The 16969-nt window shown below is 42.7% G+C and overlaps 1 protein-coding gene across 1 annotated transcript in view; it reads left to right on the top strand.

Moving 5' to 3' along the window:
* The first annotated feature begins 2326 nt into the window (after positions 1 to 2326).
* LOC310896039 (uncharacterized protein) overlaps positions 2327 to 16969 on the top strand; it is a 680208-nt gene continuing 665565 nt past the window's right edge. The window contains exon 1 of the mRNA XM_083827872.1: positions 2327 to 3308. The gene's annotated coding sequence lies outside the window, so the exon portion shown is untranslated. The remainder of the gene's footprint in view (positions 3309 to 16969) is intronic.

The raw sequence follows: 16969 nt of genomic DNA, 5'->3' as shown, positions 1-16969 counted from the left end.
TCTCATGCTACAACCTGTGAATGTACAAATGTATCAGCAGAAATTTCAGTGTCAGAAAAAGGAATCATCGTTTGACACGGATGGCACTTGACTCCTTCCATCTCAGTAGCTTGAACTTGCCAGGTCATGGAAACACAAAGACCCCAAGTGGGAGTCAGGTTTACTTGAAAGCCCTTCCACTAAAGGCAATTGATGCAGAGACTGGCCCCACAACCCTCTGGCCGCTTTCAGCTGTATTTCTACACCTCTCTGTGCTCACGGTGTGACACACCACGTTGATGTGAATGTCCAGCATCACAGGGTGAGCAGGGTAAGGCTGCGGGCTCTGCTCCGAAGCTGGCCCAGGGGAAGGTGGGGCTGTGGCGAAGACGGGAAAGAGGCGGTGTGACAGAGGCAATTTGAGGATGGACTGAGTTTCTGAATGAGGTACAGCCTTTGCCTTTTTCTTGTTTGCTGTCTCCAGTGTCTTGTTTCAGGCAGTATTGATCGTGTCAAACCTGGGCAGCTCTATCAGCAGAAACGGTAGTCTTTGTGCAGAAGGGAAAGTCCTCTGACAGCCAGCAGAGCATATAAAACTAATAAAAGTGCTGTTACAAAGCCAGTAATAAACATGATACAGCCTGTTGGCTGTTAAAGTGGCACAGTACAAAATTTCTAGGAGCCCATTTGGTTGGGGTGTCATTAAAAGGCAGGGACTTTTCTGCGTGTGCCCCAGCTACCAGTCCTTCTGGTAGCCAGGGCTTGTTTCAGCTCTGGAGACTCCACCAGATTCTTTCCTCTACCCCCAGATGACCCAAAGAGGAAGGAAGGAAGCCCGCTGGTGATAACATGCCCTCCTTCATAGCTGGCTGCCCCACGAGTGAAGACTGTAGGCTTTGTCCCTTGCTCTCACAGCAGCTGCTGCAGCGCCTGTATGAGTGGCCACAGCCAGGGAGAGAGGCAGCTGCTGAAACTCTCCTGTCAAGCTGTGCTGGAGCCTCTTCAGGCAGCTTTGCAGTGCTCCTGTTTAGCTTCTGCAAAGAGATAGTGGGGTCAAAGGTGAAAGATTTCAGGGGATGGAAGAAGGGACTGAAACGTACAGCCTTTAGCTACAAGAAAGAAAGCACAGACCAGAGCGTCCAACACTATCACCAGTCCCAACAAGTGACAATAAAATAATCTTCAAAGTGACGGGTCGACAGTGACCTTACCTATGGTGCCCAAACTGCAGTAGGCAAAATGACATGAATTTTCATGGGAGAAAAATGCATAGGCAGAGACTAGGTCAAGAAATCTACTCAACTCTGCTGAGAGTTTGGCATTCAGGAAGGTTCCTTCTGAAGGATATGAGTGAAATCCCGGTACTGTTAACATCCAGGAAGGTTTTGCCACTCATAATACGATCTCAGAGTTCATTCCAGGTTTCTCCATGATAGGCAATGCCTGTCTACAGGGGAATACAATGAAAGTAAATTCACAGCCTAAATGGCTTTCATACAATTGTGATTATGAAATAGAGCAGAGAGGATTAAAGATCAGCAGCATTAACTCTAGGTAACTTTAATGAGCTCTGTAATTCTAGAAACAGTGAGGAGCTCAGCATTGATACTTACTGACGTAGACAGGATAACAGTGTTTTCAGAAAAAAATTAGCACCTTCTCAGACAGGAGGGCAAAAGGCTAAGGAGAATGGCTGTGCATCACTTTCTCTGTCCCAGCCTTTATGCCTCGTTCTTATCCGTGAAATCTGAAATGGCTTTGAGTTCCTACTAATTTTCGTTTTCTTCTTAAATGTCAGAGTAATATTTTTCTGCCTCTCTTTCTTGACCTTTCTTATTTTCAGTGAAGGAAGAAAGATGCACTTTTTATGAATTGGGGTGAAAACTGTTAGCATGCAGCATGCACACCTGCACCAAACTTTTGGAAAATAGAGGACAGCCACACTGTGCCTGCGTAGACACAGAGAGTGTCTTGAATCTTTTTGCCTTGGAACATTTCTGATGGGGAAATAATTTCTCCCTGCCTGCTCCTTCTCTGCTCTGACAGCTCTGGTGTGAAGGATCACTCCTACATAGCGAGAGGAGTAATTTGTCTTCTAGGGCCTGAGCTAAATATGGACAGGGTCCTATTGATTTCTATGGGAGCTGGATGGGCTCATAAAGGCACCTTTGTAGACATAATTTGCTACTCTGAGCTCAGGTCACTGCTTTCAAATACTTGCAATTTCATTAAATCAAGAGTGCTTTCAGAGAGGAGAGTCTTTACTAGTTCTTGCCTCATCTCTGACTGCATGATCTTGAACAAATCACCCAGGTCAGAACCTTCTATTTTGTATTTTTGAGTCCATTTTCAGGTGACATCAATGAATCATTAGACTTTCCAAAGTCCTGCGTGCCCACAGGGTAGGGCTCCCATGCTTTAAAACCAGGAAAGTATCTCTTTGCCAGCAGACATGGAGCCTGCAGGACTGTCCTATGTGCTCTGTGCTGTACAGATTATAGTGATAGGTAAAGAAAGACAAAAAGAGAGTGTTCTTTACAAAAGAATACTTCCTGCCTGGCTGATAAACACCGCAGGAAGAGATGGCATGCATTACAGACTGGGGGACCTGCATGGTGTGAAGATGTTTGAGGTGCTACATTGCAATGTGGTTGGCAACAAACTGATGATGCTCTGGGGTAAAATCTGGGACTGTGCACTACTTCAGTCCAAATCTGCAAAGGAAGCAGGCTTGGAATTCCTCTGTGAAAATGCCCCAAAATTTGCTGCTTCTTGGTTTGCCAAGAGCAAAAGGGGTGAGCTTCAGAGCTCAGTGCTTGAGGCGAGGGCAGGTGCAATCCACATGCACACCGCTTTAGAGCAAGGAGGCTTTGAGGGAATATGATGGCTGCTGGCAGAAGAAAACTTTCCTTTTGAAAATCCAAAAAATGTCTATTTTAGCTTATCTTACAGGGTCACCGTTGCTAGAAGAAACCAGCTGAGAAACCTCAGTTGCTATTAGTCCTCTGAAGTAAGTAAGCAGACCTCTGGCCTCAAAGCAGTCATACTACAAGGGGTCCCTGGCTTCTTAAAGCTCACAGCTGTTTTTTACACTTCTGGGCCACAGATAAGTTACTACAGCTTTCCCATCCCCTCTGAAGATAATGATGCCATCTCACAGCTTTCACATATTAACCACAACTAGGTTTCTGCCAGCTTTCTCATATCAGTCATCAGTGAAAAGGGCATAAATATAGGCCTACAGGCACCTGCAAGTCCCCTGGTCCTCCACGTGGAAGTTGTGCTGAGGAGAGGCTTCCTAAAGCATGAGTTGCGCTGACTTGCAACAGGTAATCTGCCTGTGAATGCATCAATGTGGGCTTGTAAACTTTGCTGGGTTCAGGAGTTATCTTTCTTTTATGGAAGATTACTGAGTCTGGGAGAGAAAGCCCCTTGAAAGTGTTTAAAGGTGACTGTACGATGTGTGTGGTTTTGGTTATGTGTGTGGAACTGCTGCAGGTGAGTGTGGTTTTCATAGCTCAGTGCTGTATCAGGATGAACTGTAGCGTATGGGCTATCGCTTGTTAGAAAACATGGTAAATTTGGTAGGTCTTAAGTTATAATTGCTCTACTTGGAGACTAGAGTTGTAACTGTTAAAGTTTGTGTCTTATAATACAGAGTCAAAAGAAATCTCCACAGAGATCTGATACAGCACTCTCTACTTTGTGTTGGATAGGAAGGAAGCCATAAGCTCCCAAGTACTCCCTCTGTGAGGGTGCTGTTATGTGAAGACAATCATCTACATAGTATTTTTATATGTGCTTAGGCAGGGAGTTTATTTCAGAAAAGGAAGTATTTAGAAAAGCAACAGAAAACCTAAATTTGTGCAGTATAGCAGTTCTGAAATAAGCAGGCATTCTGGAGGCCTACAGCAGTTGTGTAAGAATGCATTGAGGACTCATTAATATTTCACAAAACAGAAATGTCAATATATATTAAAGTATTAAAATGTTAGCCATCTAATTTCCTTGCAACAGAAAACAAACACTAAGAAGGCATTCTGTAGGGAAGAACATAAGGATAGACTTGAATTTACATTGCCTGTGAGCTTTATTTGTGCAGAAAGGTGTTAGGAGAAAGGAAGCAATTTTCAGGGTCTCTTCTAGTTTTGCAGCCACATGTATTTAAAATATGCATCCTACGCCGGAATAAAACCGGGGTAACTTATTTGTGCCTATTCACAGTAGCTATGACAGTCACATTCAGATGCCCATTGCTGGCCTCCTGAAGGCAGAATTATGCACTCATTTTCAGAGCCATTGGCTCTGAGCACGCATGGTTGCTCAGCAGCTGAAAATGAAGATGCTTTAGTGGGACGCTGGTGCTCCAACTGCTGAATAGTAACTGAAGCCAATGGGGCGACTCGTCTGAGCGGCTGCGCCCTGTGTGAAGCTTTGGGCAGTGAAGGCTGAACAGTTTGTCTTTCTCCTTTATAAGATGCCAGCTGCAGTGTAAACCAAGCTTTATCCCAAGTGTGGGCAACGATTCAGGCTGGTGTCACTAAAGCACGCCGTGCTTTGGATGAAATACCTTGCGTGTGCTGCTGTGACCTCCTCTTCTCCAAATGGCAAGGAAAGTAATTGTGGAAAATAAAGGGCTGCTTGTTTATTTTTGCTTTCCCAGTGAATCACAAGCAAGATTTGTCAAGGAAGACTAAGTGCTGTGGAAATGAATCAGTATCTCTGGCACTCAGTCCTGAAATGAGGCCTCTGATTTGAAATCTAGTGGGGTATATTTAGGCTTCTGGGTTTGTAAGTAATGTTTCCTTCTGGCCTAGGCATACAAATAAGAAAGAAGTCTTTGCTATGTATAGTTATTAGATGCAGAATCCCACCCCCACAGTCTTCAGGGGTTTCAAAGTCCAGATCTGCATTTTGCAGTATTGACCCTTACCCAATACCAATTCATGTCACTTGCTTGCTTTCCCCAGTAGCAATGCAGAGGGTGTGTGTAATGAAATATTAAACATTCATTACATGTTGGGCAGCCTAGGGTTTTTAAACTTCTGTTTTTATAAAATATCAATTCAGCTCAAAACCACCAGAGGATACCGACCATGCTGTGTTTGCAGCGCGAGCACGCAAACAGCTGTTGGGCTGTCCCTGCAGCTGCCACCACCTGAAGGGCACAGAGCATCCTTCAGCTGAGACCTACCGTTTTTGCTGCATTCAGATGCACTTAACTGTTTTATGCAGATGTCCGTGAAGATTTATTCTTTTTGTTGTTAAACATAGTGCTCTTTTTTTTCCCTCAGTCAAATGAATTTTATCAAGTGCAGTTGTACTTCTGCAATAAGACAGCTGCAGGCTTTAAAGACGTGATGTTCAGGAGAAGCTGGTGCTTCAGCTCACTCCAAATCCCTTCTGTATCCCTTTGAAAAGCCAGACATCTAGGGAGAGTTTTGTATATATGAGTGATACTTAACTCCATTAAAAAAAAAAAAATCAAAACAAAACCTCCCTGTGAGCTGCAAGTAAGAATACCAGCTTCTTAAATAGGCCTTTGCTCAGTGTAACCTGGAATACTATATGTAGAAGTGGAATGTGTTTTTTTTAGGTGGGGAAACTGAGGCAGTGCGACTTCACCTGCGGGTTTCACGCACTACTGGCTGCAGGGGTGAGGGATGTGGTGGCTGTGGTTATGGGTTGCTTGGCCATGTCTAGGGAAATGCTGCCTCTGGGCTGCCCATGGGCCAGCTCTTGGACTGCTGGAAGCTGTTAAGCTGAAATATTCTCTTCATCCTGGCTTCTCCTCAACTGTTGTCCTGTGCCGATGCACATGCTGGCTGTCCATCGTGCAGCAGGAGCAGTCCTGGACCAACCATCCCTGCTCTTCAAACTGAGCTCCCCAGTGCCCAGGCAGTGCTCCGAAAGGCTGGACATGGGGCAGTCACTGTGGCTCAGCTGGCAGGTGGTGATGTGTTTGCTTTCAAAACCAAGTTCGGAAGTCCTTGCCAGTCTATTCAGTTTAACCAGTAGTCCCCTCTCAACTGGTCTGTATGCAAGAGTACTCACTGTTGGTAAATTATTTTGGCTTATATCAACAGCTTTAAGTGAAAATTAATAATGAAAAGTAAAAAAAAAAAAAAAACAAAACCCTCAATGCAGAGAAATAATGGGATTACTTAGCTGTGATAGGCTTATAGTTTCATTTGAGAACATCTACACTGAAATCAGTCACACATGTGAAATGAGAATCTGAGAATCACTTAGGAATCATTGGAAAAGACCCCTAAGATCATCAAGTCCAACCATTAACCTAACACTAGCAAGTCCACCAGTAAGCATGACTAGTACAGGGGCGAATCAGCCCATAAAATAAATAATCTTGATGAGGGGTGAACAGGCAGGGTGCATCTTAAATATTGGCAGTGAGTTCCTTTTGAAATGGTGGAAGCACCTGTATTATTATTATTATAGTTCTTGTAAGGCACTCTTCATCTGTTTCAGGGTGAAAGTGTTCTGTAAAGTGTTTACACAGATGACTAACGTTGATTACAATTGAAGTCTCACCTTTGCTGTTAATTTAAGGCATGCCAAACATGACGAGAGGCTGTTACTTTGTGACTGCACGCTTTTCAATAGCTAACATTGGCCTGTAGCTGCTTAAGAAATCTATCGTACAGCGTGTATAAATGTTTTATGTGACCCATGGCCATATCTGAGATAACTTGGTATTATTAATTTATTGTTGCTTTTGCTTTAAAATCATGGAGATAAGGTTTCTCTGAATTTAAGATAAGAGCAGCTTGTGAGTATATAGGTCTTTTGTATGTATGGAGGTGTTTGTGTAGTTTTGGTTTCCCTTTGCAGGTGTTTTGAACGAATGTCATGCATGCGTATGTGTATTTAAAGCCCAGCATAAGTTGTGCTTAAAACTGCTAGGTAGACAAATGAGGGTTTCAGTGCTTAATTCTACATAAGAAACCCCTCAAACATAATTAAATCCAAACCATTTTACTTGCAGACAAATGAATAATTCATGGAGTTTAGGCATAATCAGGTTATGTGCTTTCTGAAATTCTCAGATGATGTGCGAAGGTTAATTTTTTTCTATATAGGAAAAAAAGCTTGGGTGGTTTCATCCCTAACACGAAAATGCAGGTTGCCTAGGATACCATGTTAAAGGGGCAGGAGGGCTCGGGATGTGTGTGAGGAGGATGTATACAGAGTCAAATGCATCCTAGTATTTATTTAATCCAATAGACGTATAGATTTTCATGTCTGGATGGCTCATTCTTTTCTCCTGGGGAAAACAAGACAAATGCAAGGAGGAAAAAGGGTGAAGGGGGGAGGGAGTGGCAGGAAACTGGAGCTGGGAAACTGAACAGGCAAGCACCAAAAAGGCAGAAAGAGAAAGAAAGAAAATAAGGCTGGGAGGAGCAGCAGGCGCCTGGCAAGTTTAAAGCAACCTGATGTGTAGGTAAAGAGGAATTAAATCCCGAGCCTTCTCCATACGTGTACCGAAGGGGAGCTACAAGGGCTGGTAGCAATTCCTGCCCTGCTGTGCTGCCAGATGTACTGGCCGGGCTGCGGGGAGGGCTGGCAGCCTGGGGGAGCTCTTCTCACGCTGGAAAACCCCAAACCGAGAGCTGCGGGGAGGAGGCAGGGTGCTGGGCGATGCCCACGTCGGTACCACGGTGCCTGCCTGCGCTGCTGGTCCCTCGCTCCCCAGAGCGTCTTGACTTGGCTCTCAGCATAGAGATGCTCTCTTTTGCTCTCCTACTTGCTGCTCGTGAGACCCAGAGGCTTCAGGAACCCCTTTGCACTGTGAATTGGATTTTGGAAGGTATTTAACCGAGCCCCCAGTGGAAAAGGGATCAGCGAGTTTTTGCAGCTAAATAACAAGTAGGGAGGCTTTCCTTCTATTAGTGCTGCATAATAAACACGAAAGAAGTGATTCTGTGGTTTTGGTCCCATAAGCATATTCTCTAGAACATGTGCTTGAAATAACAGCATGCTTAGTATGTGAACAGAGGGGAAAATAGGCTTAGCAATAAGTCTCAGTGCATAGCTTGGACAGCTGTTGCCATGTGTGCTGTGAAAATTCCGGTTTTTAATGTGCCAAACTAATCTGCAGTTGTCCTGCAGCTGTGCCATGAGAACCACTAATGCAGCTGAGTCAGGGATCTCCAAGATAACAGCAAATAGGAATTGGTCTGAAATTAATCTGGCCTTGTTTGTGAGCAGGAACACACAGGCATATAATCCCTGGTGACACCAGGCTTTCCCACCAGCTAGCTGAAGCTGGCATTCTCCAGTCACCCACAGCGTTTCTCACGGCTCTCAGAGCTGTATTTACGCTTGGTGTAGGGCTGCCCCAGTCCCCTGAGCTCCAGTGAGCAGCACTGTAATCCAGGATCTTTCTGAATTGTCATGAAGTATGCCTTTATGATGGCTTATTGAAATCTGGTTATTCAAGTCTTTGACTATCAAGGTCTTGAGAAAGGGCAAATGCCTGCACTGTAGTTTGGAGACTTAACTATTGTATTAGGATGTTCCATTTGTTATATCTCTTGTACTGCTTTTGGGTCACCTAAAACATCCTGTTTCCCATCAGCCAGATGAGTATCTTTATAACAAGAACAGTTTCTTGAGCGTATATTGCTATTTGGAGTAAAGCTTGCAGTTTTCACAATGACCAAGCAGAGCAGCGCGTGTTCAGTGTAATGCTGCTATCTGGAGAGCAGTATTAAAAGCATTTGTCATATGCTTTGTTCTTCTGCTTGCTGCATGGGTGTTTCACGTGGAAGAGATAAAAATGCTGCATGTGTTTGATGTGCAGCACAGTGCTCCTCCCTGAGATGTTCATCCTTACTAGCACTGCAGTTGCGTCCTTCTGATGCCATCCCACCATATCTACCAAAAAGCCCCTGGACTTTTATCTCTTGCATAGTTTAGTTTTCAATAAGTGTATCATATGTGGTAGTGTAAAATAGCCACACAGCTGTTCTCTGAAACCACAGGCCTCAGGTTTGAGGCTGAGCCTGGGAAAGGCTGGGTGTTGGCAAATTGAACTGAATGCAGCTCCCATTCCCGTAACTCTCATTTGGGTGACTTGTCATATGATGACCACAGGAAACATGGCCCATGCACGGTCTCCCCTGCTTTGCATTGTCCTGTGTAACAGTGAAACATGAAAAATTTCTTGTTTCACGGTGTTATCTTTTCCCTTGCCGTAGGTCTAACAGCAGCCAGTCTGAAACTTGTTTGATTGCTGATGGCTTTGCAGCAGAGGGGTTTTGTGCACAGCCTCTCATCCCATGGGAGAGTTTCCAGAGCATCTGCTCGTGCTGTGAGGGAGAGGCTGTGAGCCTGCCCAGTCCCTCAGACCAGCTGCCAGCTGCTTATCAGGGGGCTGTGGGTGTTCTGGAGCCTTTGTGTTAGGTGCTGCATTGGAAGTGTTTGCTGTTCTTTGCAGTCTGATTTAATTAGGAAAAGAACAGTAGGGGTTCAGTTTAAAAAACAAAACAGGAAAAAAACAACAACAACACACAGAACAGACATACTAAACATGTATTAAACTGCTTTTTAAAATTCATTTTAAAACATTATTTAGAACTGAAACTATTCTACAGAGGTGAGCCAGCATAATTCAGTGAATTGCCTGGAATTGCTGATAAGGTAGATGTCAGTAATGGATGCAGAAGTTGCTGCATTGGATTATCCATATGGGCAATGTCAGTGTATCATCTGACTTGCTTTTATTTTGTACATCTGCTTGTTTGTGTCTAGACCTTCCCAGTCGCTTCTTTCTGTAGGGTCTGGTGTGGCCTTACTAAGAGCATATTTATCACTACTAATGATTATTTTCCTACCCCACTGGAAATTCTGTTTCAATGGCTTAATGTCCTCCTGTCACTTACTGCTTATTTTTGTGACTGAATCCTTCTCCTGAAACAGCTCAGTATCTGTAATGAATAAAGAATATAAGGCATTAGCTTGCTGGTATCCCATCCTATTGTAAGAAATCACTTGCTGCCTTGTATCTGTGCTGTTATTGCTTTCTTACGGCACAGATGAAATCATAGAGAAGGCTGGAGATCAAAACTATTTCTCATTATGTGTACATTGAAAAACATTAGCCTAATATCTTTCATAAACAGGAGAAATGACCTCAAATGAAAATAAGTAATCTGTTCATATAGGCTTAAAATATGGTTACGGCAGTAGAAAGAACTGAAAATCTTGTAGCTGTGCCTCCCTGCTGTATCTTATCTTTCAGATCAGTAGATAGGTACTAAAATGAGCACAAGGTCGGGGAACATCTTTTCAGTGTCTTTCTGGAGAGTGGTGTTAAGTTTCTTTTGTATCAAATTTTTCTGACTGGGAGGAGGAGAAATGTTTCTCTGCTTAGAAAACAAATGCACCTCCACTGTGGAATTGGATTATGAGAGTCCAAGATGAAAATGCGTTTGAAGGCTGAATTGACCTAATCTTCCCAGTTGGATTTTCCCGTTTCAATCCATTCTTGGTGTTCTATTTTTTCAAAGAAATATTTGAGGTTAGGTGCCTTATACATACAGTATGTCTATATATGAAACCATACTCAGTTTCTCAGTGTTTAATTGAAGAAGGGAAGAATATGGTTCACAGGGAGCATAAGGCTGTGGAAATGTAAGAAATTCTGATAACACCACAGTGAGCACAAGTGATGTGTGCTTATACAAAGCATAAGCATGTATAATGGCTCATTGATGTAAGTTCATTTGATGTGAATTTAGCATTTCCAGAGCTCCCCTGCAATAGCTGTTTTAAGTTCAAATGCTTATTTTTCCATGCAAAACATTATTCTGCACATTCGCTCTTAAATTTTTATTAGAAAATTTTCTAATATAGTAGAAAGGGCTTTAGATTTTTGTCTTGCTTAAAATTTGATTTTCAGTTACGTGATAGGACTATAAGGCTGTTAAAAAAGATGATTTGGTCAATCCAAACACAATTGCTGTAGTCCATTTCAAGACCTGTAATCCTTTTCACTAACTTAAAATTCTTCTAGTTGGTAAAGTAGCTAGGCTATGAAGCATTTGTTCCCACTAACTGATTTTTTTGGCCATGACAATGAAATATGTGGGCAGCAACATGCAACAAGGATAGAGATATTGATGACAGATTTCAAGTCACCTGTGATCCAAAGAGAGCATGCAGGGTGGATGCCTGATGCCTACCAAGTCCCAGAGCTAGGTAGGACAAGAGGAACAAAAGACCAGTAACATGCTCAGGAAAACACTAATTTTGTCTGACTCCACCTGGGTGCCAACACTTGTGAGGGAGAATCATTGAATCAAAAGCAGATCTTACATCTCACATCACTTTCTTCCAGTGATCATGTTTTTCCTTTCTGCCTTTTCTTTCCAATTGCTTCAGCTTCAGAGGATGACTTTTTGTGGTCTTTATTTAAGCAGATGGGCTATCCTTCTTCAAAAGGGAAAACAGAAAAGCTATATTGGCAGCTGCTTAGTGGGAGAGGAGACCTTGTATGTGGGAGGTTTGGCTTTCACTGTGACCAAAAGAAAGTGGACCTGTGCCTATAGAGAAGCTGGCTATTAAAATAGCCTATTGCTACTGTGTGAAGGTGATTGATGATGTGGGGAAAAAGGAGAATAAGAAATAGTCTGGCTGTGATATTAGTCAAGTATGACCTAATGAGGATAAAAGATGATTGTTCACTGTTGCCTATTGGCTAGGGAGACAGCAGAGATGTATTTGGGTGATGCTACAGATGAAGGCCGTGCAACCTCTTTGAAGCTGGGCCCAGCTGTCAATTTTAGGATAATTCCAGGTGAGTTGCGTGGGTCACAGATGCCCTTCTGTGTTGGATTCTCCTGTTCACTGCTCTGTGTTCATGCAGAGTACGAGATGCTTAAAGAAAGAATGGGTTTTAAGCTGTTGTAGGAGGTTCCCTGCTGCATGTAAAATGTATACTTAAAACCTACAAATTAAAACTTAGTGGTGAAATGTAGTCATTGCCTCTTATGAGTTGACATTGAATAATAGAAACTATATAAACACTTCTTACAGGAGGAAGGTGATATCCCAGGTTCTGCTATGTGTTGGCAATGTGGTGGCAACTAATGACTTGGTAGTGCTGATCCATGCCCTGCAGTTAAGGCTGTAAGAAGCCAGTATGCTTTGCATGTGATATGGATACACCGAAAGTAGAAGAGCAGGAAAGCAATTTAACTGGGTCATATATTAAAGAATTTTTTTTTCTCCCCATGTTAGTAGTGCTCTTAGAAGTAGATAAGTAAGCCAGTGACAAAAATACATTCTGCTTATGATTTGAGAGGAGATGACTGAGCAAGTGCGTGCAACAAAGTTTTATTCCAAGACTTGAAAGCAATTTGAATTCAGTATACAATAAATATCGTTCTTAGTTTCCATATACGGAAGCCACCCTACCATAAAGCAGGACTGGTTTTGTAGATTTTATGGGGATAAAAAACATTCTCTACTTGCAAAGGATTCACAAAGTAGATTCATGAAGAATATTCATGAATTAACCAGATTAATTTCTTGATGTATTAAATCCATACCATACAAAATTCAAGAACATTTATAATAACAAACAAAACCCAACCCCCGAACATAATGAGAAATCAGAAGATCTAATGGGTAAATGTGGAGATACTAATACCTACTTGCGTGAAAGTTGTGTTGCCTCTGCGCTCATGGTATATTTTATGGGTGGTTTTTGTCAGTGTGCTGGTTTAGAGAGCTCGTGTTGTGAATCTTTACTTACAGGAAGCATAGTTCTACCTGGAAAAACGTTATTAAAAATCTTCTATGTATCCAGGATAGCCAGATGTAATTTGGCTTGTAAGCAAGAGAAGCAGACATTAAATTGGCATGTTATTTGTTTGCATTATCTAGGGTCTCTGAAGCAATTACTTCTGCATATGTTAGCAAGTCTGGAAGTCTTTCAGTCTGCATATTTACAGGGCAGAGACAATAGCCGCAAGGTCTGATCCTTGAAGTAGTACAGAAGTTGACAGATCAGGTGTATGCCGATGCCTATAGTGGATGTACATAGGAGATGACTTTTTTTTTTAGCATTAATAAATACTTGACTTCCAATGCTGGCCCTTTTACCTCATGTATCTGGTAACAAGGCTTGTGCACAAGCATTGTCTATTGCAGTCTCTAGGAATTTAATATTAATTCCCTTCATCTGGGTAGTTCTGCTGCCTTGGCTGAGAATACTTTATAATTAGTGACATTTTTCACTTTGGTCCATTGCTTGTTCCTGCTATTTTCTCCACATGAGAAGAGTTAGTTTTATTTTATAAGTGGTTGATAATACAGTGTATACTGTTTCTGGGTGTTAATGTGTGTAATCTAGAAACTCACCTCCTGCCTGCCCACTTCACTGCAATCCACAGCAGGCAGAGCCTTCAGCCAGCAAAGGCAGTCCTAGGACTTAATTTCCTTTCTGCTGGAGGACTCTAAGCATGCATTTTCCACTTCTATGTCAACTTGGCTTTAAAGGGCCCTGAAATAGGTTTCTTGTACTCCCTCTTGTTGAGAGGAATAATTTCTACAGGATGTTTAACTACCAATTGGTCCAAAAAGCAAAAGCTGCTATATAGCTGAACCCTTCAAGCACTCCCTAGGGAAAGGAAAGCCACCACTCAAGTACATCAGTGTGCTTTGATTAAGAAGTGAGGGAATAGGCAGCACCTCCTATTCTCTCTGGTGAAGACTGCAATTACTAGGCATCAGAGTGGTACTCCTCCCGAAGCAGGAGGAACTGATGTTTGGTGTCTCCCACCCACAATGAGCACAGCAAGGTCTGTCTCCTTGTGTGAGGGTGGTGCTCCCTGAAGTGTGGGAGAAGTTGGACAGTTCACTTGCTGATATGTTAGACCGTGATTGAAAGAAATGTAAGAAAATGGGGAGAAAATATCCCATTTAGCCTAAAAAAAAAAAAATTGTAGGAAGGTACTATAGGGAGGCAGACCGTGACACACTATCATGCCTGCTACCCTGCAGCAGGATCATCAGCCCTTATTTGAAATAATGATCTTTGTTCTGGATTTCCAATGGAATAAGCCAGCTAGTTACCAGCGTGCCAAGTTGTGAGATCGATTAAGAATTGAAACAGTTTGCATCTGCAGATGTGCTGTGCACAGTCAAGTATAGGGGCATCAATATTTCGTTAAATCAAGACCAGTGTTTGTATGGACACTTTGATTACAGATGTTGTTCAGTTTAGAGTTTCTCTGGGGGTCCCTTTTTTTTTTTTTTTTGCTATAGGTGCACATGAGCACAGCACAGTTTCTTCAGTTTCTTTGTGCCTCGGTAGGCAGAAGTTGGGTGGGAGGCCAGGAGAGGGAAGGGAAGGTTTAGAGGAGAGTTCCTACAATTATTTCAGTATGTTACAAAAGTGATCCAAATCCCAGAGGAATGGCAAGGGAAGCTGCAAGGCTGCAATGCTCTGCAGCCTACTGGAGATGTGACCCAGGTCACTTCAGGCAGAGAAAGAATGTGCCATTCTTAAATTTCATATGGATGCAGATGGTGACCTAACTTGAGTAAAGGATTTGTGGCTGTGGGTCCCAAACAGGGATGGCTGCTTCATTTTTGTCCAGAGGTAATTCCTTAATTATTCCTCTCTTTCCACATTATGCCTCTTAATTGCACATCTCTCTTTTCTGTCTTGATGACCAGCCAAGGTCTACTCATCTGCCAGATCTTGTGGGCACAGACAGCCACCTCTCCATGTGCTGCGGTTATGGAGTTTGATATATCAGCTGGGGTTCTGGATTCCAGTAGATTTCATAGTACCTAAAAGTTAGGGGTTGCAACTCCTCACTGGTAACTGAGCCTCTGGGAAAGAGTGCTTCTAAGCCGTATAAATGCAGAGCTCCAAATTTACAGTGAAAATTTACATTTCTTCTGGGATTTAATTATCTTTTGAAGAATAACTTGGAGAGACGTGGTGCTTTCAAGTGTTGTGGACAGGACTACAGAGCAATAATGTCCTTGAAAAGCATGGAGCAAGCCGAAATCTCAGCTCCTTGCAGCATCTCTCACTAGCTCAAATCCATAAGTCCCCATCTGTTCAAATGCCTCCACAGGCACACTTGTCTGCAATAACATTCAAGTAGTTATGACTAATCAGGTAAAGAGATGGCATTTACAGATTTCAAGTGTCTGTGTAACTGAGGATAGCTCAGGATATTCCCAGAGCTATGACGGGCTGAAAGCAGTAGCTCTCTGATACTGTTCATGTATTGTCCTTATGACACTTTTTTTAACTGGTGCCACTCAGGGCAGCTGTAGCTAAGAAAGTTTACGTGGCAAATGGGGAAATTCGAACTTCCTTACGCTATGCTTAGCAAGATGTTTTTCAGAGGTTCAGATGACACTCGAGTAGGGGTATATTTTATTGAACCATGCAGTTCTCTGTCTTAAGAAATGAAGGTCATGATGAATGTGAGCACAAGAGATGTGGGGTGTGCTGTGCACAAGGCCATGGTCTTGAACCCATCTACCTGCTCTCATGGCCTGCTAGTACAATGGGAGGCCACGGAGTGGCTGTTGGCAGAAAAGTTATTGTTGTGTACCTTCTCTACAGTTTTTGAGTCAAATACTTCTCAGCTGATGAGGGCAGTAGACAGTAGATGCTCTGGCCAGCTGGGCTCTCCAGTTTCTTGCTGAGGTAGCTGAAAAGACGTGACCCCAGTGAAAGGTGCCTGGAAGAGAATGCAGTAGAAATTTGGATGGAACATCTAAACCCACTTATGTCTGATCCCAAAAAGATGAGGTCAGCAAAGCAAGTCAAGTGATGAGACAGGTTTAGCACCAAATTCCTGTGCTCTAATTTAAGGCAGAGCTTATCTCAGTAAGAAGCCTGGTGCACTCACTTCATTTTCAAGGAGCGCAGAGGTATTTCTCAGGGTACTGACCACGGAGTGATGAAGAATACGTTCACCAGGCAAGGGGATTATGAGCAGTGAGCTGATTGCATTGCTTTCTTCTCTCTGAGGGTGCTGCTGCCATTTGCTGAATCAATTATTTAGGTTTCATGAATTAGTGATTGATTAATTAAGAGCCATATTGAGAGTCAAGGAGTTCACTAAAATAACACAATCCTTTTATGGCTGAAATACTAGTATGAGGGGTGACATTTATTTTCTTACCTGCTTCTGTTAAAGAAGATTTTCCCCCAAAATGAGGTATTTGGGATGGTCACAGAATGAAGATATCCCCTGTTCTGTAGAGGTTTTCAGATGAGATGCATGGAACAAAATTAGCTGCATTTGCTAGCAGATCAGAACGTGTCCTGTACATTGTACAGGGCCATGCTTGCTTTTGTCACTGTAGGTCATTTGCTCATTCATTAATAAAAAATGCATTAAATTCAGTTACCATTGTCTTTATGGGCCATTTCTAAATGTGGTACATTTAATAGGCCATCTAAAATTCTTCCCTTTTGCTACAAGCCTCAATTTTAAAATGTGACCTTAACATTTTCACAGCTGTAGCAGATAGTTTTTTTTTATCTTTGGAGACATACAATACTTCTAGAGGTCCAAATAGCATTGAAATAAAATGTCTTAATGGAGATGCAAAAAACACTAAATACCAAGCTGAAAATTGTTCTGACAGAAGGAATTATTCTGAGATGTGGTTTTGCACTAGGACTAGGCCTTCTAGTATATTGTTTTGTATCATTCTGCATGAAATTTAGCCCCGGTTGTAACATGCTGAATGTGATGACTCTACCAGAGTTTGACTGAAGTACAGAAACTATGGTTTGTGCTCACTATGTCTAGTGGCATTAAAGGATTGAAGCATGCAATCTGGGGATATGAAGGGTGTAACTTGTCCTAGTGTAGACGGGAACAGGGAGGACTTACCTTGGGGCCATCACTTCCTCCTCAATCTCAGGTGGTCTGTCCAAGAGGCCAGCCCTGTGGAATAGGCAGGAGGCTGGCAGGGCTCA

The sequence above is a fragment of the Anser anser genome, assembly GCF_964211835.1.
Source record: "Anser anser genome assembly, chromosome: 3".
Taxonomy (NCBI): domain Eukaryota; kingdom Metazoa; phylum Chordata; class Aves; order Anseriformes; family Anatidae; genus Anser; species Anser anser.
This window is presented reverse-complemented; position numbering and strand designations above follow the sequence as displayed.